Raw genomic sequence first — 22,641 nt, 5'->3', positions numbered from 1 at the left:
TAACTCCTGCAGGACCGGCAGTGGAGATCGCGCCCAGTGCTGGCAGCAGGCTTCTGGGTCCGGGGTCGTGGAAAGCCGCCACCCTAAAGACTACCCCTTACCCAGCTCCCCGGCTCTGCTCCGCGGGGATTACAGCGATCCGGGCACGGTTGCGGGAGAAAGTTCTGGGCCTCTGGGGCTGCATACACACGTGCTGCTCAGGCTCGTTCCTCAAATGAGAGGCGCCTATTTGCACTTTTCCTTTTTTTTTTCTTCTTCTTTTTTAATTGGAGGGGGGCTTGACCGAGAGCAACACAGGGAATAAGTGAAATAGAAGACTGATACCAAGGTCACGTAAGCCAGCCTCCCGGCAGCTTTTCACTGGGCTAGTGATGTAACTGGTTCAAATCATTTTCCTAATTAGCCAAACCCATCCTATTATTATTTTCATAAATCTGGAATTGAAACATGAGTATTTGTTGGAGTTTTTCTGTCCCACGTGTGCAGGTGAAGGGCTAACTCAGGTGACTCTCTAATCAGATGGCCCGGGTTGAGGAGCGCGCAAATGCGGGGTTCAGTATCTCTCCCCTACCCTTGCAAAGGGATCCCAAGCTCAGGGTGTCCCGTGGACCGCGTGGCCCAGGTGCGCGGTCCTCAGCAAGGCCAAGTGCCCCTGAGCTGGAAGTCTGGCTTGGTCTCCTCCTGACCAACACCCCTCTCTCGCTACCGTTACCCATTTAGAAGTTCCCCACCCCCACTTTCTTCTTACCTGACCACCTGCAGAGAAGTCGCCTTAGAATACACTAAGGTCCCCAGTGGGAGCCTGCGAGTCTCCCAGGCTTTTTTCATTTGTCTTCAACAGTTTGTGACAGAGAAGCCATGGCTTTGATGTCACCCGATATTTGGGAGTAGGCCGGTAGGACGTGGGTAGGAATAAGGAGGCAGGCAACTTGGAGAGGGAAACCAACGCTGAACTCGGGCAGCTGCCTTCCTACCGCTTTATTTTGTCCTTAGTTTATTTAACGAAGGCGGCGGGGGCGGGCGCAGTGGCTCACGCCTGTTATCCCAGCACTTTGGGAGGCCGGTAAAGTGGATCACCTGAGGTCAGGAGTTCGAGACCAACCTGACCAACACGGCGAAACCCTGTCTTTACTAAAAATACAAAAATTAGCTGGGCGCGGTTGCGTGCGCCTGTACTCCCAGCTACTTGGGAGGCTGAGGCAGGAGAATCGCTTGAACTGGAGAGGTGGAGGTTGCAGTGAGCTGAGGTGGCGCAATTGCACCCCAGCCTGGGTGACAGAGCACGACTCTGTCTCAAAAAAAATAAAAATAAGAATAAAGAAGGAAGTGGGGCAGCCCCTGATGGAGATAGTGTCAGAGTGTCTCCTCCCTGACCCTTAAGGCCTTACATCCAACCCTGGAACTCCTCTTGGGGGGTTCCAAAATGAGGAGAGAGGTTAGGAGATTGTTCTCATTCAGTCAGCCATTGAAACGGAAACAGCCTACCCTGACCTGGCTTCATGGCCGGTCACCCTCCCTTCTCAGGGCATCTCACCCCAAGAGAGATGCTTTCCACCCAGTGCCCCGAATTCAGACCACCTGCCTCTCACACCTCCTTGCCCACGCCTCTTACCCAATTCACACACTTTGCACTAATTTCTTTCTGCGCTGGGAAGCTAGCAAAACCTTAAGAAACAATACTTTCAAAATCCAAAACACATTCTATTCTCCAAAGGAAACCTGGAGAAATTGGCCAGCTGAATTCCGCAGATGACTTCCATTGAGGGGTAGAGTGGGAATTGGGGGCGGTGGGAATTTTGTGTCATGAACTGTGATAAGAGAGGGAACACAGAAAAATTCGATTTGAGAGTTGTGGTTATTTGACATTCCTCCACAAAGAAGTCAATTCTGTTCAATTAAAAAGAAAAAACATTTCTGTCTTCTGCATCTGCAGACAATGGTGAGATATAGTAAGGAGAAGTTTAATATCTGGAAAAATAGGCAGTAGAGGTTTTTGTATACGCCAAAGAAGAAAAAATTAGAAAGAAAATAGAAAAAAAAATGCATTTGTGTTGGAGCAATCAGTTTAGAAATACTATATATACTTCATTGTTTATTGTGATCTCTCATTTCTCTTTTTATTTTATTTCTCAAGGTTGATCTCTGGGTCTCAAGCTGGGCTCTTAACGTGAACATCTTAAAGTGGTATTTCACCATCAGTTGTGCAGGTGCTGCTGACTTTATAAAGATGGTTATTTCTGTCCTCTTTAATCTCTGGAAAAAGCCAGAATCCCCTTCCCCTGTGAGAACTACTTTTGGAGAAACCATGAAGCTGCAGTTACTGAAAACGGTATTCTTTTAAAATACTGGTCAGAATTACTCAGGATATATTTGAGGATCCATTCTCTCCCATTGGCTTATAGGTTCTATTCAAAGAGAAGCTATTTAGGGACATGTAAAAACCAGTAAATTTCCTGGTGCACAAAAGAAAATGGTGCTTTTTGCCCACTGCCTATTTCCACTCGAAAGTGAGTAATGCCCCAGTTACCACCAGGCCTGACTTGATTTATCTTGGTTAATAGGATTAACGTGTCAGCCTCTCTCAAGAATTTCTAAATGCAGATCCAGAGTGTCACTGACTCACTGGTGTCTTTTTTCCTCTCTGATGGGCATAATGACGCACCTACAAGCAGAGGGGCCTTTGTCCGGTGGGAGCAGGCAGATTATCTGTCTCCAGTGAAATAAGGCGTGATGCAGCCACCTTTGCCAAGACTCAAAGCCAGAACCCAGTCACTATAAAATAATTGTGTCACTACCTCACCACTGTGCTGTCTGTGTTTCATTTATCTTTTGACTGTAATTGAATGGTTGAAAAGCAAAAATGTAGACAAATTCCAGCTGTACTGAGATCTGTTTCTTCCTTTACTACCTCGGCCCATCATTAGATACTTTCCCTCTCTGCACAGGAGGTCAGAGTGTATAAATATAAATTGCATTTTGCATTACTTCTAGATGAGTGAAGCTGTCAAAGCAATAATATGAGCTTTCAGTCCCACATTCTACCATTTCTTTCCCATTTTTTGGCCAGGAGGTCATGTGCAAATTGAACGTGACAACCCAGAAGACATGTCCAACAGACTTGTATTGTTACTCAGTTCAGCTGCCTGGCTCATAACAACATTAAATCCACATTAGTTCCCAGTCTTCCCCATACAGGAGCTCCTAAACACAGGACTCAGGCTTCTCAGAAAGTTTGCTTCAATGGCAACAATTCATTTCACCTGAAAGTAATAGGTGGCACTAACCTAAAATATGTTTTGCCCAGGATTCATGAAGATGTCAGACTTAGAGGGACCAGGGCAGTATCTTATTAAACAAAGAACAAGGTGAAGGGCCAAAGAGCCCTGCAACACACACACACACACACACGCACACACACACACACACCACAAGCACATGCATGCGCACACAGGAGGAGAGAGGAAACTCTACTGGCTTCTATTTGAAAGTATGAAAAATTTTTCAGTATCTGGTAGTGATGTGGTTGGAAATCATTTTTGTTGTTATTACAACAATGAAAATGTCATTTGGGAAGCCATCTTAAAATATGGATTGGCCGTGTACTCTCATTAGCAAGTTCTTGATAGTATTGTTTTAAGAACCCACTTGCATAACCAAAAAAAATGAAGTTTTAGCAGCTTATTATCACTGTCATTAAAAGATACCCTTTCTAAGACTACATTGTAGGGAAGGGATCAGAAACTTTCATCAATTTGAAGAAAGCTGAATGGCTTGGAGGATCAGTAATTGTCTATCCATGTGACCCATTCATGTCTTGCCCAGATTGCAGTGAACGGAGAGCTGTTGTTCGCTGACAGGGTGTTTGATGGTTTCTAGAAAATGAGTGGCTGTTTTCATTCTTGTTCCAAATGGACAGGTGTCTACATCAGAATTGGCAACCTGGTTGGCAGATTCAGAGTGGCCAAGGAGCAAATTGTTCATGGAGAATAAACTTCCCTCCCTCCTGTGATGACTGTGCACACGTGTGAGTGCTGGCAGTGGGGAGGAGGGAAAAGGGGAAACGTTGGAAATAGAAAGATTGATACAGGTCCATAAAACATAAAGCGGCTGAAGCCCCTTGGTTCTGAGTGGAGCCATATGCAATTGCACCTCTCCGGGAGCCCAACTTTTGCTTATCCACATTGTGATCTACGTGCACGAATAAAAGTTTGTGAAAGGCACTTAGTTTCCCTTCGGATGTTCATATCAATCTCAACAAATAAAATTAAATGAGATTTTTTGCACTTGGTTAAATCAGCAATATTTTCATTCATCTTTCTTAAAGAAAGTATCTTTATTTTCATTCCCTCAGATGAACTAAAAGTGCTTAAATACTGAATAGAAAGAAGAGGTAACTGTAAGAATCACACCTGGGAATGCCTAATCCAAAGAAGGAAATGGCCCTCTTGTCCTCAGTGGATAAGGCCACATGTTATCACATAATACCTAAGAGTGACCATTAGATATCTAAACGTAGTTATCTCTTCTTTCACATTTACACATAATCCTTACAATCTCAGGTTATCATTCATGCTAATGGTTTTGGCTTCCTGAGTGTTATTCTAAAGCAATATATGATAATACTCTTTTAAAAAAGAAGTCATTGTAATACCCCAAGATCTGATATCTTTTATTGTCTAAGCTCTACTTTCACATGTATTAAAGTTGTGTTAAATTTTGGAAAATGTTGACAATAATAACAAAAACTCTATGACCATGAAACTACTGCTGTCGGTATTGCTGACACTGAAGAAAGTTGCCCTTAATTTTGGGAAACATTTTATGGATATCTGTAGTTATTAGGAATGTTTAATTTTTCAATACTCATGATTTATAAGCGTCCAGTCATAAGATTTTATAGTTCTTCTCCTTTATCCTAACATTTTTCTTCTCTCTCTTTTTTTTTTTTTAATTGGAGTTTTTGCTCATCACCAAGGCTGGAGTGCAGTGGTGCTATCTCGGCTCACTGCAACCTCCACCTCCTGGGTTCAAGCAGTTCTCCTGCCTCAGCCTCCCGAGTAGCTGGGATTACAGGTGCGCACTAACACACCTGGATAATTTTTGTATTTTCAGTAGAAACGAGGTTTCACCATGTTGGCTAGGCTGGTCTTGAACTCCTAACCTCAAATGATCCACCCACTTCAGCCTCCCAAAGTGCTGGGATTATAGATAGGCATGAACCACCACACTTGGCCTCTTTTCTTTTTTTTTTTTTTTTTTTTTTTTTTTTTTTTTTTTTTTTTTTTTTTTTTTTTTTTTTTTTTTTTTTTGAGACGGAGTCTCGCTCTGCCGCCCAGGCTGGAGTGCAGTGGCCGGATCTCGGCTCACTGCAAGCTCCGCCTCCCGGGTTTACGCCATTCTCCTGCCTCAGCCTCCCGAGTAGCTGGGACTACAGGCGCCCACCACCTCGCCCGGCTAGTTTTTTTTTTTTTTATTTTTTAGTAGAGACGGGGTTTCACCGTGTTAGCCAGGATGGTCTCGATCTCCTGACCTCGTGATCCGCCCGTCTCGGCCTCCCAAAGTGCTGGGATTACAGGCTTGAGCCACCGCGCCCGGCCGGCCTCTTTTCTTAATAAAATAATTTGTGTAAACCTGACATTAATTTTCAGTTCATTTCTACTCTACTACATGGCCAGAAATTATAACAATGAAGATCAAAGACTTTGGAGTGAAGCTAACTCCTCCTCCACCTCTGTATGATGCATTCTGTGACCTTGGGCACATCATTTAATTCTCTAGGCCTCAGTTTCTTCAACTGTAACATGGGAATGTTAATAGTCCTTATTTTACAAACTTGTTTGAAGATTTGTGACACGCTTACCCAGTTGTGTGAAGATTTATGACATGCTTTCCATGTTTTAGGAGCAGAGTAAATTCTCAATCAGAGTTAAGCACCATTGTTTGTTGATGATGGTGATGGTTTTGTAACCTTAAAGTGTCAATATCTTCATCTTCATCCGTGAAACAGAAACAACACCACCCAAAGGGTTATAGACCATATTTAAGTTTAGTTAAAGAGTGTAACGCATTTGACGTAGTGGCTGAAGCAGAGTCTTCAATAAAGAAGTGGTGAGTTTCTTGCTGCTTTATTCAGGGAACCAGTGAAAATCAATGAAGTATTCACTGTGGAAAGAAAGTCCATTCTTCAAGAGTTCCACTTGATAGTTCTTCAAGTTTGACTCTAGAGGCTTAGCTGGTAGAAAATGGCATGAATGAAGCCAAAGTTGAGAATCATGCCCGCTTAGCCTCCTTTGTTCTGTGACCACAACTCATACCAGCTGTCACATGAATTCACACGTCTGGGTAGTAGTGAGACACCTCAGCAAGAATGGTGGGGGTGGACAGCCCAAGTCCACTTCTGTTCCTGAAAAATAAATTACATGAAATAAAACTCCAGGTACATGGTTTGCTGATCCAAAAACGTGTCTTAGAATCTGAAGGAGGATGTAGAGAGTTTAAGTGTAATGCTTACTTTCTTATATGATTAATTAACTTGTAGAGATAGGATCACACCTTTTTTATATTTGCATTTGCACAGAAACTTTGGTGCCATCTAAAGATTTTTCTTAAAGGACCCCAAAGGCACCCTCGGGTCAGCAGCCTTCAGCCCCTACAGGAAGAATCAGCACTTTTCTGAAAGCTTTCTCTGCTTGGAAAAGAGCCATCAGTTTTGGCTCTTTGAGAATTTTACATTGAGCCAATAACAAAATTGTTCAAAGCCTTTGGGGGCTCCATATATCCCAAATACAATTCATGTTGAAAATAATATTCCATAGCTTCAGAAATCCCTTTGTAGATCAGAGTTCATAAATATAATCTCCTCTGGGGAGAAAAGAAGAATGGAAAGTTTCCAATCCAAAACTGTATGTAACACAACTAAATAAGATTCTTGTTATGACTTATTCTGTATTTAAAACCAAGGATTCCTCAACTGATTAGATAGAAAAATGGGTTGTTCAGAAAGCCCCAATTGCATCAGATTTGTGTGTGTGTGTGTGTGTGTGTGTGTGTGTCACTTGCATCAATACTGTTCAGTGATGTTTAAAACCTCTAATGTCTTCAGTTCAGCAAGAAAGCCAAATGGAATTGGGTTTGATCCATTTTCTCTAAACATAGTTGCCTCATTCTCTAAGAGTAAATAGGATTTGGTGAAGATTAAAAGGAAGGCAAAGAGAAGTAACTTCTCTACCAGTTATCACTGATGACCCACACAGCCAAGTATTTGGCATGTGCCTGTTGTCTGCTTTTCTAACCGTAGGGAGCAGCTCAAATGACAGGCACACAGATGGACGCGTTGTGTGATTAATGGTGTCTCCCAGGCCTGGTGGAGGGGATGCAGGAAATGGTGGCATATACAAGCGAATCCTCTTTTTGGTTTAGTGCTCCTTCCACGGTTGGAAGTAGAGAAGAATCAGGAAAAATTCCAGCCTCATTGTTTGCTAGAAAATATGAAGGTACCCTTCTTTCTTTTTCAGGAATCACTTGCCAAATCCAGGACTTTAATGGGATACTACACCGGCTTCCTGATTTGCCCATCAAAATTATATTCTCTCTCTCCTCCCTCCTCCTCTTCCTTTCATCCTTTGTTCCTTCCTCTCTCTTTCTTTGTTTTTTCCTTTTTCTTCACCTTTTTTTTTTCTCTCTCTCTCTCTCTCTCATACACTACCTGACCTCAGCAACCTCAGAGTGAACCACTAGAGTTAGCTCTCTGTAAATTCTCCGAGGAGTGAAAAAAAGTGTGTGGAGCTGGCTGGGTGTGGGGGCTCACGCCTGTAATCCCAGCACTTTGGGAGGCCAAGGCGAGCAGATTACCTGAGGTCAGGAGTTCGAGACCAGCCTGGTCAAGATGGCGAGACCCTGTCTCTACTAAAAATACAACAAAAAATTAGCCAGGTGTCATAGTGCACAACTGTAATCCCACCTACTTGGGAGGCCAAGGCAGGAGAATCACTTGAACTCAAGTAGCAGAAGTTGCGGTGAGCCAAGATCGTGCCACTGTACTCCAGCCTGGGTGACAGAGTGAGATTCCGTCTAAAACAAAACAAAACAAAACAAAAAAAAGTGTGTGGATCTGGGAAGGGCAGGAGCAGGCAGCATGAAGGCCTAGGGACCCCCAACCTCATCAAGTAGATTCCCCTACCACTTTCTCACCAAGGGGATCATTCTTGGGTCTGGTGCTTCTAATGTGTCAAGAACAAGAGATCACAATTTCATCATTAAAAATGGGTCAAACACAAGGCCATATCCTCAGGGTCATGAAGCTGAGATTCTTTCCTTGGCTTTACATTTTAATTAATTTTGTTATTTTTATTTGTATTTTTTGAGACAGTGTGTTGCTCTGTTGCCCAGGCTGGAGTGCAGTGGCAAGATTACTGCTCACTGCAGCCTCAGTCTTCTGGGCTCAAACGGATCCTCCTGCTTCAGCCTCCAAAGTAGCTGGGGCTACAGGTGGGTGCCACCATATCCAGTTAATTTTTTAAAATTTTGTGTAGAGACAGTGTCTCACTATGTTGCCCAGGCTAGTCTTAGACTCATAGGCTCAAGTGATCCTCTTGCCTCAGCTCACAGCTGTGAGCCACCTCTCCCAGCCTAATTTATTTTGAATACCAAATATTAATAGAAACACTGAAATGGCTTTTAAAATTAGCTTCTTTTGAAAAGATAATAGAAACATGCAAAAGTAGAAAGGGGTGAAAATATTCTTCCAGTCCTATCTCCCAGCCCCTCTTACTCAAGTTCATCAATGTCCCTTTTAAAAAGTCAATAGACTTTTTTTTTGGTAAGGAGTTTTAGGTTTATAGAAAAATTGAATGGAAAGCACAGAGATATATATTTCCTCATCAGTTTCCCCTATTGTTAACATTTTCCATTAGTGTTCATTTGTTACAACTAATGAACCAATATTGATACATTATTATTAATGTAGGTTCATTGTTTACATTAGGGTTCACTTCTTGGTCTTGTACATTCTATGGATTTTGACAAAGGTATAGTGACATATATCCATCATTACAATATCATAGAAAATAGTTCTACTGCTATAAAAATCATCTGTGGTGTAATCCCAGCACTTTGGGAGGCCAAGACAGGCGGATCACAAGTTCAGGAGATCGAGACCATCCTGGCTAACCCGGTGAAACCCCGTCTCTACTAAAAAATACAAAAAAAAAAAAAAAAAACTAGCTGGGCGAGGTGGCGGGTGCCTATAGTCCCAGCTACTCGGGAGGCTGAGGCAGGAGAATGGCGTAAACCTGGGAGGCGGAGCTTGCAGTGAGCTGAGATCCGGCCACTGCACTCCAGCCTGGGCGACAGAGCGAGACTCCGTCTCAAAAAAAAAAAAAAAAAAAAAAAAAAAAAAAATCATCTGTGGGCCGGACGTGGTGGTTCACACCTGTAATCCCTGGCACTTCAGGAGGCCGAAGTGGGAGGATCACTTGAGGTCAGGAGTTCGAGACCAGCCTGGTCAACATGGTGAAACCCTGGCTTTACTAAAAATACAATAATTAGCCAGGTGTAGTGGTGTGCACCTGTAGTCCCAGCTACTCCGGAGGCTGAGGCAGAAAAACCGCTTGAACCCAGGAGGTGGAGGTTGCAGTGAGCCAAGATCGCATCACTGCACTCCAGACTAGGTGACAGAGCTAGACTCCATCTCAAAAAAAATAAAAAATAAAATAAAAAGAGAGAGAGAGAGCAAAAAACCCTCTGTGTTCTGCCTGCATATTCAACCTTCCCTTTCCCTAAAACCCCTGGAAACCACTGGGTTTTTGTTTGTTTGTTTGTTTGTTTGTTTGTTTTACTGTCCCTATAGTTTTGCCTTTTCAAGGCTGTCAGAGGTGGGATCATACAGTATGCAGACTTTTCATATAGGCTTATTTTACTTAGCAATATGCTTTACTATTATTATTATGCCTAAGCTGTGCAAAAGCTCATCTCTTGTTATTGATGAATAATATTCCATTGTCTGGATGTATCACAGTTTGTTTATCCATTTACCTATTAAAGGACACCTTGGTTGCTTCCAAGATTTGGCAATTATGAATAAAGCTGCTATAAACATTCACGTGTAGGTTTTTCTGTGGACATAAATTTTCAACTTATTTGAGTAAATACCAAGGAGTGTGATTGCTAGATCATATCGTAAGAGTATGTTTAGTTTTGCTTTCCGCCCCAATGCCCCTTTCGGTAGTTTGCAAGTGCACGTTAGCACAATAGGTACTTAGCAGAGATGGAGATGCAGCCCCTGCCAATAGCTCCAGATGGACACCAAGGCAAGCGCTGCCTCCATCTAGAGGAACATGGGGGTCACTGTGAGGAGCATGAACTCCATCAGGCTACAGGGGAGGTTTGCGATTTACTTGGTCTGTGACCTCAGGCAAATTGCTTACCTTTTACATGCTTTCTTTTTCTCAACAGTAATTAGGCTTGGTAGTAGCACCCAGACAGTAGGTTCTGAGAATTACCTGAAATATTCCATGCACATCTTAGTGCAGCACTTGGTACAAATAAGTGCTCAGTAAATGTTAGGCATTTTTATTTCATATGACATAAACCAGCATCTTTTCTCCCAAAACAGCCAGTACATTCTTTAGAGATAAATTCGTGTGGCAGTGCATTCGGGAGCACCCATGACAGAACAACTAGACACACTGAGGAATCTGGTGAGAAACAAATGTGTAGCAGTTAAAATAAAGGAAAATTAAAACTAGGAAGAAAATGTCCTTAAGTGAAATTGCTTCCTCCTCGGAGGTTTTGGTCCATGGTATAAATTTCGCACTCCACTCTCGACCCTGGTTCCCATTACTGACTTGCTGGCTCAGGATCCCCTAGGATCAGTCCTGGACTATGAGCTGCCCTGTCTCTGGTGGTCTGCCAAAGCCTGACCCCAGACACCCAGGCTAGCCTGGCACCCCCACACGGTGAACAGCATCCTCACCCCAATGGCCTGGCTGATGCTCGTGTTTTTTTCTTTTTTCATGCAACTCTGCAGGCAGGTGGGAGAAAGGACATAAAGCCATCCATGTGATTTCAAAACAATTTATTTGAGCGGTCCTTATGCAATGACATAATGATAGGTGCTAACAATGCAAAATAAATGCACCATGACTGTATCTTCTTTGCACTGAGTTCATTTTGGAAATTAACAAGTAAACAAAAGAAACAATTTTTCTCTTGAGCATCCCTGATTAATAATCTATGGTTCCCTACATTGCAGATACTCCAGTGGGAAATGGAAACATTTGAGTTTGCCTACCAGCTGAATTGCCTTCGTGATATCAAATAACTAGTTTTCCTGTTTTAACTGCACAGGCAGGGCTTAGGTGTCAGGAGGTCAGAGCATACGGAATTTTTTTTTTTAATCTAAGATAAACAGTGAAACCCAATAACTTATGTAGGGCAAGTGGCTCCAAAACAGATACTCACTAATATGAGTTATATCGGCATTAATAAAGCATGGCACCAAGGGCATATTTGGATCAAAATATTTGGAATAAGTGCAAAACTAAAAGATGACAGCAGAGCTCAGAATTCTGCCTAGGAATTACAACATAGGCTTGAAAAGTTGAATTGTAGGAGACAGGGGTCTGCAGGAGTCCCCCAAAGACATGACTATAGTCATGTTTTAGGATTGTTCAGCTCATTAGTCCTGTGAGAAGAAGGATGGAAAGAGGGCAGGGGATCTGAACGAGCAGAATCTTTCTTGTTTAGCCTCCTTACCCCACTCAGGTGTCCGTCATAATTCCTGGTACAATTCAATAAAGAGTTGTGAGACAAAGGAAAGGAAGAACAATGGAAACAAGAAAATAATCAATCCCAAGGACAGGCCTCTCACCCTAAATTTGCTTTGAGTGTAATACAGCCCAGAAAAATTTATCTTCATTTCTAGAACCTTCTGTGCCTTAAGGTCCAGGCTTGTGAGTCTGGGTAATGACTAACAACACAGTCTCCAGAATCAGACTAACTTGACATGGGATCTGGGATTCATCTTTCACTAGCCCTGTGACTGAACAGTTCTTCCCTAAGGCTCAATTTCCCTAGTTGTGAAATAGAAATAAGAAATGTGAAATAGGAACATATTGCCTCCAGATTCTGTAAGGATTACATATAATAATGCTTAGCAGAGTCTGATGCATAGTGAGTGCTCAGTCTAGGTCATTGTTACATTATTGTTGTCACCATAGCTATTCTGAATTGACTACCCCCGTTATGGAATGTTTTTCTATCTGAAACTGGAAATAAGAAAGGGATTAGAGGCAAGGTTCAGACATGGACACTGGGGCTGGGTATTCTGGCATCCTTAGATGCCCTTAGCTGTGCTGAATCAGCCACTTAATTCAGTTTTGAGGACTTTCTCTGCAAAAGACTCTAAAAGGGGTTCCGGGGAATATGTAGGGATCCAGAGGAATATAGTATTGTCCAGGCCTGATAAGCGCATTATCTGCCCAGGGTGATTCCACAAGCATTGCTGTCCAGTTCAAGTTGCTGTTATATAAAGTTCACTTCAAAATAAATGATGGGCCTCTTTGAATCTGAATTAACACATATCATCCTGACCCTGAGACCAGCCTGACCAACGTGGTGAAATCCCATCTCTACTAAATACAAAAAATTAGCCAGGCATGGTGGCACGTACCTGTAATTCCAGCTACTTGGGAGGCTGAGACAGGAGAATCACTGAAACCTGGAAGGTGGAGGTTGCAGTGAGCTGAGATTGCACAATTGTATTCCTGCCTGGGCAACAAGAGTGAAATTCTACCAAAAAAAAAAAAAAAAAAAAAAAAAAAAAGGGCTAAAGTCCAAAACTGGACGATGACTGAGGAGCCTACACTGACTCTCTTAACCAAGCTCCAGAATATATCCCTACCTTTGCAAAAGAGAATCTGTATGTTTGATAGTCCTTCTAACCATTTGTTTTTGTTAGCCCAAACAGAAAAAGACATTGAAGGCTCAACTAAGAGAGATAAGCAGATAGTTAATTAGACTTGAAATTGAATGACTCAGCAAGATTTAAAATGATTTGGGAAAAGGGGATGGACTCAGACCACACTCTTTTTAGAAGCAAGTCAGGCCTCCATCAGACAGAGCTATGCCCAGCTCTGAGGAGGCCTTTTCCAGCAAATTTTCTTCCCCATTTGAAGCCAAATGTCCCTTGATCTGCTGTTAGTCCTGGAGACGTGCTGAAGAGTGGAAGGGTATTGGGCTTTTATCTCTCCATGCAATCAGAGCCATGCAATTATCTTTCTGCACTAATAGAAGGATGGGCAAAGAGAATATGACCCCAACCTTTAATTTCCTCTCATTGTCAACATAGTGACCCTTCCCCTGGGTGGGAAATCTCAAATTGCTTAATTTTTATGACTTTTATGGCTTCGGCTACCAAGTGAGAAAGCGAGAGAGAGATCGAGAGAAAGTTTAAAAGTATTCAGGCCAGGCGCAGTGGATCACGCCTATAATCCCAGCACTTTGGGAGACCAAAAAGGAGGACAGCTTGAGAAAGGGAGTACAAGGCCAGCCTGGGCAACCCCTATCTGCACAAAAAAATAAAAATTAGCTAGGTGTGGTGGTGCATGCCTGTAGTCCAGGCTACTTGGGAGTGTAACACAGGAGGACCACTTGAGCCCAGGAGTTTAAGGCTGCAGTGAGCTATGATTGTGTCACTGCACTCCAGCCTGGGTGACAGAGTAAGATCTGTCTCTTAAAACAGTTATTTTAGTTAAAATTAAAATTTAAAGTATCAAGTACCCGAAAAGGTGTTTTATACGGTATCCCTAAATTGTATGTCCCTAATGCTGAGAGGAGAGCCCTTAAATACAAATCTCTCTGCACCTGGTGAGCCTCTTTGCCAATTCACAACCCTCGTAGCCTCCAGTGCACTCAGCTCATCCCACTGGAATGCCCATGTCACATGTTCACGTCCTCATTTAGGCAGAGGGGACAGGGATACAGACATTTAGTATATTCTTGAATTTCTAACGTTCCCCTCTTTGGAGTTCTGTAGCTATGTCAGATAATTTTATTATAATGATTCCAACTCTACCTAATCTTCGCTAGATGTAGGAAAAAGAACACCCTATCTCCCCCAACTAGTTCTGGCATTAGTTTTGTTTTCAAAGTAATGACCAGCACTCCAAGCCTGGATAGCCTTCCTGGAGAACTCTCCACCTGGAGCCCTGTCCATCAGCCTTGCTGGAATTCCTTCAGCTCGGCTGTGATGAACACTTTCTGGTTTGGGGATGATTTTTTATTCTTCCCTTAATTCCTCCCCCTGGCCACTTCCACACATCTTTCACACATTAGCTTTAGCATCATTTCCCACAGGAAACCCTCACAGCCACACGTGCTCCTTGTCCATGCATCTATGGCTCCTCCTGGATGACTCCTAATACAAATGCTTTTGGCTGCCTGGTTCTGCTCTGCAAGTTCAGGGATCATGTCTATCTTTTCAATGTGCCTAGCACAATAACCTTTGATGAAAGCGAAAAAAAGAAGGAAAAGAGGGAGGGAAGGAGGAAGACAGGAAAAGAAGGAAAGGAAGGAAGAAGGTAGAGAGGAAGGGCAGAAAAAGATATCAGAGTGGGGCGCAGTGGTGGCTCAAGCCTGTAATCCCAGCACTTTGGGAGGCCGAGGCAGGTGGATTAACTGAGATCAGGAGTTCGAGACCGGCCCAGCCATCATGGTCAAACCCTATCTTTACTAAAAATACAAAAGAAAAAAAAAAAAAATAGCCGGGCATAGTGGCATGCACCTGTAGTCCCAGTGACTTGGGAGGCTGAGGCAAGAAAATCGCTTGAACCCAGGAGGCAGAGGTTGCAGTAAGCCAGGATCATGCCACTGCCCTCCAGCTTGGGTGACAGAGTGAGACTGTGTCTCAAAAAAACAAAAAAACAATAAAAAAAGAAAAAAGAAAAGAAAAGAAAAAGATCACTGCAGAGCTATTCCCAATTTGTCATACCCTAAATATGCTATCTCCCCCCTTCCCCATTTTTCTCTCTCCTCATTCTTTTCACAGAAACTCCAAAATTAAAATAAAATTAAAATCAATCTGTCTGTGCGTACCCCAGTTTGGTCTGTATTGTGGGGATTTGTTTGTTTTTGTCATTCTACACCCTGCCTCCACAAATTCAAGTGTATTTCAAAGGCAATGTACTGGACGAGTGTGAAGCAGCAGGTCCCTCTCACACACATCCCAATAAATAAATGACAAGATCTGTTTTATTGAAATATGATTTTTTAATTTAGGGCTTGAAAATCTTACAAAAGTTGTCTTAAGCCATCAAATAATTCTATCTGGACAGTGACATTGCAAAACTAATAAAATGAAAAACACTAGAAATATTATTTGGAGGTGCAGGGAGATGAGGCACATTTTGGGGCAAATGTAGAGAAAACATAATACTTGGATAGTTAGATGTTTTATTTATAGTTTTGTTTCATTAGCAACGAATGGTTGAGGTGCCTATTTATTTAATAAAGTAGATGTGTATTTCATTTAATAAAAGAAACTTCACCCCTCCGCAAGGAATGTAGAAATTGGAACAAAGATACACCAAAGCCCTGTTAGGACATTTTCCACGGGATTAAAAACAAATCCCAAACTGTATAATGCTGTAAGAGGGGGACGTTACACTGTATGTAAGTGTGACTAGATAAAAATCTTTCAAGGAAATTTTCCGTTGCTTTGGATGAATTTCCCTCTTTTGTGCAGAGAAATCAAGAGAATGAAAAAAAGAGAGAATATAATACAATAGCATTATAGAAGAGAATAATACATGTTCACTTGGATTGGTGTCTTCATCTATCACTTCTTCACCTTAAGAAATGTAGTGCAGGAATGGCTGAATTCCAGGGCAGAGTAAGAAATAAAGTGCAGTATAGATTCGGTCATGACAGGAGATTTCAAAAGTCAGAATTACTAAGCCTGGACTGAAAAATAAGAGAGATTTACTTAGGCATTAAAGGTATGTCCTAGGCAGTAAAACTGATAGATCCTTATTACATTGTCCCATAAGAGACTGGGCCACTCAGAGAAGTTAATGCTAAGGAAATTTAAAGCAAGTTATAGGAAATACTTCTTCCCTTGGTAGAATTCATGCTGAGGAATTTGCTGCCACCGGCAGCCATAAAATCAATCACTGAGTTGGATTTTTTCAAAGAGCCAGGATAATGTATGACCTACTCTTCTGGCTAGTTGGGGAGGACAGAAGCAATCAATTCGCCTGCTTCTAGGAGATCACAGTTGATTACAAGTGGGGCCAGCAAAAGGATGTCCCCCACACTTGATCAGGATAATTAAAAAGTGTTTGCCCATGCTCACAGGTCCTAGAAGAAGACTGGAAATAGGATAGGATCAAATGACCTGATCCAACTTGACAGATTTCGACCAGAACTGAGAATTAAGCAACACACACACACACACACACACAAATCAATTCCAGCTACAAATTAAAGATGTTCCTCAGATATTTTTTCATACAAGCAATTTTGTTCCTGGTAATAGAAATATTACACAGTGTTTTTGTTTTTAATCTCACTCTCTAACAAGTATTTTCAAAGTGCATCTGCTAAACTTGAAAACAGCTAGCATGCATAACTTCCTTTTCCCCAAAAGAGAGTAGAGTGTAGTTGAAAAGTTGTGAGTAAACTACAAATATCAGCAAGGTGATGTTAATTTTGAGGTTATGTTGAATGTCAGTAGGAAAGTCCTTTGATAAAGTCATCACAGTTTGAATTCAGATTTTTGTTGTTGTTTTTTAGCTATTATCTTCCCCATCTCTTTAACTTTTTTTTCTTTTATGAAAACAGGATAAAGTCGCCAGGACTTCAATTTGTGCTACTGCAAATGCATCAAAACCAATATTGTGTCTTTGGCATTCTAATCCATGAACTCCTGAAAGAGAAACCAAAAAGCATGTCAGGTATGGTTAGAGTCCACATTTTCATTTGGGGGCAGAAGCATGTCACACAGTCTTCTAAAAGATACATTTTGCTTTAAAATGACACAACAAAATAAAATCCTGACTAAGTCGTGGTAAAAAGTAGTCTTTGAATTTGAATAAAGTGTAGCAGAGCTGCAAAGGCAAAGAAAATGTTTCATTTTCACTTCTTGAGAACCAGGAAGCATTACAGACTTTAACGGACAATGACCTGTCTGATTTCATTACCTATGTTAAAGGTAAAGCAAAAGTACAGATAAGGGGAGTCTGAAATCTATTCCATGGTAAACCACCATAATTTCCAATAGCTGTTATAATTTGTAGCTTAAATACATGCTTATTTTGATAAGCACGTTTTGGTGAAACATTGTCCTCACTACTCCACCATTGCCTTCCATCACCCTTCCCACCCCACAAAAAGAGATGAAAGAGTTGCTGTCTTCATGCAAATGTCAGGGGAGTGCTCTATAGTTGCCATGACACTGCAATAGAAGCTCTGCAGGGCATTCCTGAATCAGCTCACAGGACACCTAACTGCTACAGCCTTTTTTGTGGAGGGGGACTCTCTGGAGCCAGACCACCTGGGACCCAGTTCTGCCTCTGCCTGTCATCAGCTGGGTTTCCCTGTGGAAGTCATTTACCTCCCCTTGTCTCAATATCCTCACCTGTAAAATGGGCAGAACAATACTGTCTACAGCATAGGACAGTTAGAAGTTTAAATCACTATAACTAGAATTGTGCCTGGCACGTTGTGAAGTGCTGAGTCATTGTTGCTTTCATTTAGTCCCCAGAAAGCCTGGTGCTAAGGGAATTTATCTTTCCACTGGGAGACAGTGGAACAGTGGGGTCACTTCCACTTTCATGAACTTGCGGGTAGGCCTGGGAGAAGTTTTCACTGTTACACTCTCTTAGGCATTAAATATATGTACTAGGCAGTAAAACTGATAGATCCTTATTACATTGTGCCGTAAGAGACTGGGCCACTCAGAGAAGTTAACGCTAAGGAAATTTAAAGCAAGTTATAGGAAATACTTCTTCACTTGGTAGAATTCATGCTGAGGAATTTGTTGCCACCAGCAGCCATAAAATCAATCACACAACCAGCAACCTATTTTGGCCCTAATTCCTTAAGCCCCTCTCCTGCCAGGTTTCTCTTAGAATTCTGCATACCATAAACCAGCGAAGTTCACTTCATCCTCACAGCCCTTGCATCTTCTCTTTGGGCCTGAAATAGTTGCCTCTTCCCTCCTCCCAGCAAACACTGACTTGCTAATCCACAGTCACTGGTCAGCCCTCTGCTTAGATGTCACCGTCTCTGAGAAGAGTTCCCACAGTCTGAATTTGGTGCTCCTCATGCATGTGCTCACATTCTCCCTATACTTCCATCACCATCCTTCATTGCCTGTTTACTTTTCTGTATCCACCATGAGAGTGCAAGCTCACTTGGCAGGGATTTGGTCTTGTTCTTCCACACTTGTTCTTATTCATTTCTGACAGGCTGTTCAATGGTCCTGAATGAATGAAAGAATCAACCATGGTCAACAGGAAAGACTGCACCTTCCCAGAACATGCTATTTTCATTTGCCTTTACTCTACAAAACCACCAGGATCTACCGAATGGAACTGATGTTTTGACCATTACTATATTCAAAGCCAACCTTACAGAAGAACCAGTGTTGGATGTATATGGAAATAATTGGTTCATGTCTAATAAAACTAACACTGGGAAAAATCTGTAACGCACTAAAACTGAGGAAAGTTCAAAACAAAGTAAAATAGGAGAAATGCTTTCTTTGGAGCTTATTTAGTCTAGGAAGAAAGACTCAGATGGGTATTTTGTTTCACTGTTTTAACATGGCTATATACTTAATTATTTAATCAAATTGTAGAGTTTAGATTTATTTCTTAGAATATACCAATTACTCTTACTCTTACAATCTTTGGAACATATATAACATATACTTGGCTTTGTGATGGACAATCAGAATGGGGAGAAAAGCTATTAGAAGGCAAGCTTAGCAAGGTAAACAACTGATTGGGGCAATTCACCCTTGCCCCCTACCCATGCTTGAAAGATGTGGTTAATAGAGGCAGAAGCTTGGCACAGTACAGATGAATGATTCAGTTCTTCATTTCTCTTTGTGAATGCAGGTTGAATCTGGATTTGGACATATGCAATAAAAGTAACATAACTGATACATTCAAGCAGGAGAGATATACCAGGCCCTGCCAAGTGCCATTCATGTGTTACTTCGTTTAATCATCACAAAAATCCTATGAGGCAAAGAATGATTTAACAATATAGATGAGTAATCTGAGGCTACGTGATTAAGAAATCTGCCTGAGGTCACACAACCAGCAATCAGCATAACTGGGCTTCAAACCCTTAGTCTTTGGATTCCAGAGTTTTTCCCAGTTACTTCTAGCCAACACTGCCACCCTCACCCAAACTCAGGCACCTTGAGAACAACTTGAGGTCTAGAATCTGAAGACTTACATTAATTATTGCTCATATCAGCTTGAGTAGTTCACCTCATCTCTCTGGATCTCTATTTCATCACCTATGATATGAGAATAATAATATGATCTGCCCTACCTGCTTTCCAAAGCTTCCATGATAATCAAGTGAGATGGTTTACATGCCAGAAGTTAGAAAACAGGAACGTGTTATATAAATATCAGTTGATAAATTTTCTTTAAAAGTGTAGTCTGGGCCAGGCACAGTGGCTCATACCTGTAATCCCAGCACTTGGGGAGGCTGAGGAGAACAGACCACTTGAGTCCAGGACTTTGAGACCAGACTGAATAACATGGCAAAACTCTGCCTCTACTGAAAGTATAAAAAATCCCTGGGCATGGTGGCACATGCCTGTAGTCCCAGCTACTTGGGAAACTGAGTTAGGAAGAGCAATGGAAGTCGAAATTGCAGTGAGCCATGATCGCGCCGTTGCACTCCAACCTGGGTGACAGAAGTGAGACCCTGTCTCACAAACAAACAACAACAACAACAACAAAAAGCACGGTCTGTTGGGTTTGTATGAATTTAGCTGGTCTGTAGGGAGTATTTTACTTGTGACAGTTGAAAATCTGTTCCACCTAAGCCAAATATGGTCAAGAGATGATAGTGATGGACTTTGCCCACACAGATTAATGGATCTGATTTGAGGGAGGAAGTGGCTGTCCCATAACCATACACTCCAGGCTTGAGGAAACAGTAATTGCCACCTGTAGAAAAATAGGACACAAAGACAAGGTTCCCATTCTAAACATAGTTGTGCTTGGAATCAACACTGTTTGCAGATTAAGCAAAGGTGAATCACAGGGATTTCCCTGGAGTTAAAAAATAATCTTATCTAAAGAACAGACCAGCATCTTTACATCCATATATTAGTAAATATCCAAATGATTATCTATTTGGAGAATACTGATCACTTACAAGGTTTTAAAATTTTGTTTTATAGCCTACATAACCTCTCTCCACCAATATATTTTTCTGTAAAAAATACAAATGCAAAAGATGTTGTCTAATCCTACTACACGTGCAAAGCTCTGGGGAAATGTAGTGTTAAAGAGAAGGTAACTTAAAAACGTTTAATCTATCAGATTTTTCCACCTGTCCTTAGCATCATAACCCTCTTTGCTTTCAGTTAAGCAAAGTCAGGTCACCCTTCCCTTGACTATAATAATTTATGTTCCCTCCTGCATTTGTTGAGTACTAAAGCATGTAACTGAGTACTAGAATAGGTATGTGTAATTTTTCTCTGTCCAGTTCTTTGATTTTTCCTTTAGGATACCATTCCCTTTCTCCTTTTTTGGTCCTTAAGGTTTAAGTGGTGCTAAACTCCACCCATTGTTTCCAGCAGTTGGCAGGTGACCTAAGCTCAGCCAATCAGAATGATGGTGATTTTTTTCAAGGCTGGATATGTTACCCAATCAAGACCTATGGATATCAACTCTGAAATGTTTAATACAACTATTGAGAAAGAGGCTAAACTAGTAAGATATAACTTTGGAAATGCTAGTAGCCATCTGTGCTGACATTTGAAGAGAATCTACTAGATAATGAAGCCAACACAAAGAAAAGTAGAGCCAAGAGATTAAAAAATAGTGTCCTATTGTATTTGCATACTTAGCTCTTTTCTGATCTTTTCTATTATATAAGCTAATACATTCTTTTTTTAAATTAGGCCAGTCTCTAGTGAGGTTCTATTACTCGCAACTGAAGGCAATCTCACTAATCTAAAATAATTTATCAGTTGTGCAAAATTTACAGTTCTTACCTCTATAGTCTGTCAGGACCCAGATAGTTTCTAAGGACTGGGGAGTAGAAATATAAAGAAAATATGTAGATCTGGATTTACTCCTTTTGTTTCACTACCTTCTCTGTTCCTGATCATCTCATTATGTTGAATATTTTATACACAGAGAACATACAATATAACAACTTCTTTCCATTGATTATGGCAAGAAGTCCAAACTGGAGCTCTCCATTTATCCAACCCCACTGCACCCCAGGTTTCCACAGCTGTAGCTGAGCCCTACAACTTCATCCTCACCACTCTCACCACCCTAGAGCACTCTGATTGTGCTTCATGGCAGACAATGAGGCCATCTATGACATCTACCATAGAAATCTCAATATTGAGCACCCAACCTACGCTAACCTTAACTGCTTTATTAGCCAGATTGTGCCTTCCATCACTGCTTCCTTCAGATTTGATAGAGCCCTGAATATTGATCTGATGGAACCTCAGACCAACCTGGTACCCTATCTCCACATTCACTTCCCTCTGCTCACATAGGCCCCTAATGTCTCTACTGAGAAAGCCTACCATGAACAGCTTACTACAGCAAAGATTACCAATGCTTGCTTTGAGCCAGTCAATCTGATGGTAAAATGTGAGTCTTGCCATGGTAAATACATGGCTTGCTGCCTGTTGTACCATGATGACACGGTTCTCAAATATGTCAATGCTGGCATTGTCACCATCAAGACCAACCACAGCATTCACTTTGTGATGCTGTGATGCTGTGAAGAAGTGATGACTTCAAGGTTGGCATCAATTATCAGCCTCCCACTGTGGTACCCAGTGAAGACCTGGCCAAGGTACAGAGAGCTGTGTGTGTAAGTTGAGCAACACCATTGCCATTGCTGAGGACTGGGCTCACCTGGACCACAAGTTTGACCTCACATATGCCAAGTATGCATTTTTTCACTGGTACATGAGTGAGGGGATGGATGAAAGAGTATCTCCAAGTAAAGGCTTTAAGATTTTTAAAAAGGAGAGGAATCTAGAAAAAGCATTCTAGATTAAGAGCCAAATTGTGCTTCTTACCCTGCTACTAAAGAGCTCTTGGTGCTTGAAAAAAGTCATCCAACTATTTTCATTCACACCAAGAAGAAATCTATAATCCCAGGAAAAGGGAAGAAAATGACTGGCTTGTACTCTAGCATTAGTCTTGAAGATCACAGTTCTGGATTTATTTTTTTCTAATATCAACTTATTTTAGACTCAGGGGGTACATGTGCAGGTTTGTTACATGGGTATATTGCATGATGCTGAGGTTTGGGGTATGATATGATCCCATTACCTAGATACTGAGCATAGTACCCAACAGTTAGTTTTTCAACCCTTGTCCCCTTCTCTCTCCCCCCCTTCTAGTAGTCCCC

General features: G+C 41.7%; 1 long non-coding RNA gene and 1 pseudogene across 1 annotated transcript; one reads left to right on the top strand and one right to left on the bottom strand.

Annotated features, from left to right (window-relative positions):
- Window positions 1–15,250: 15,250 nt before the first annotated feature.
- Window positions 15,251–19,631, bottom strand: LOC108528575 (uncharacterized). The gene is made up of 2 exons (XR_001885206.1): window positions 18,141–19,631; window positions 15,251–16,924 (listed from the first exon to the last, which is right to left on the bottom strand). It is a non-coding gene; the product is annotated as an uncharacterized LOC108528575 (long non-coding RNA).
- Window positions 19,632–21,423: 1,792 nt separating this feature from the next.
- On the top strand, window positions 21,424–22,280 carry LOC108528559 (tubulin alpha-1C chain-like; annotated as a pseudogene).
- The last annotated feature ends 361 nt before the right edge of the window (window positions 22,281–22,641 follow it).

Source organism: Rhinopithecus bieti, unplaced genomic scaffold (genome assembly GCF_001698545.2).
Source record: "Rhinopithecus bieti isolate Rb0 unplaced genomic scaffold, ASM169854v2 scaffold_5130, whole genome shotgun sequence".
Classification (NCBI taxonomy): Eukaryota; Metazoa; Chordata; class Mammalia; order Primates; family Cercopithecidae; genus Rhinopithecus; species Rhinopithecus bieti.
This window is presented reverse-complemented; position numbering and strand designations above follow the sequence as displayed.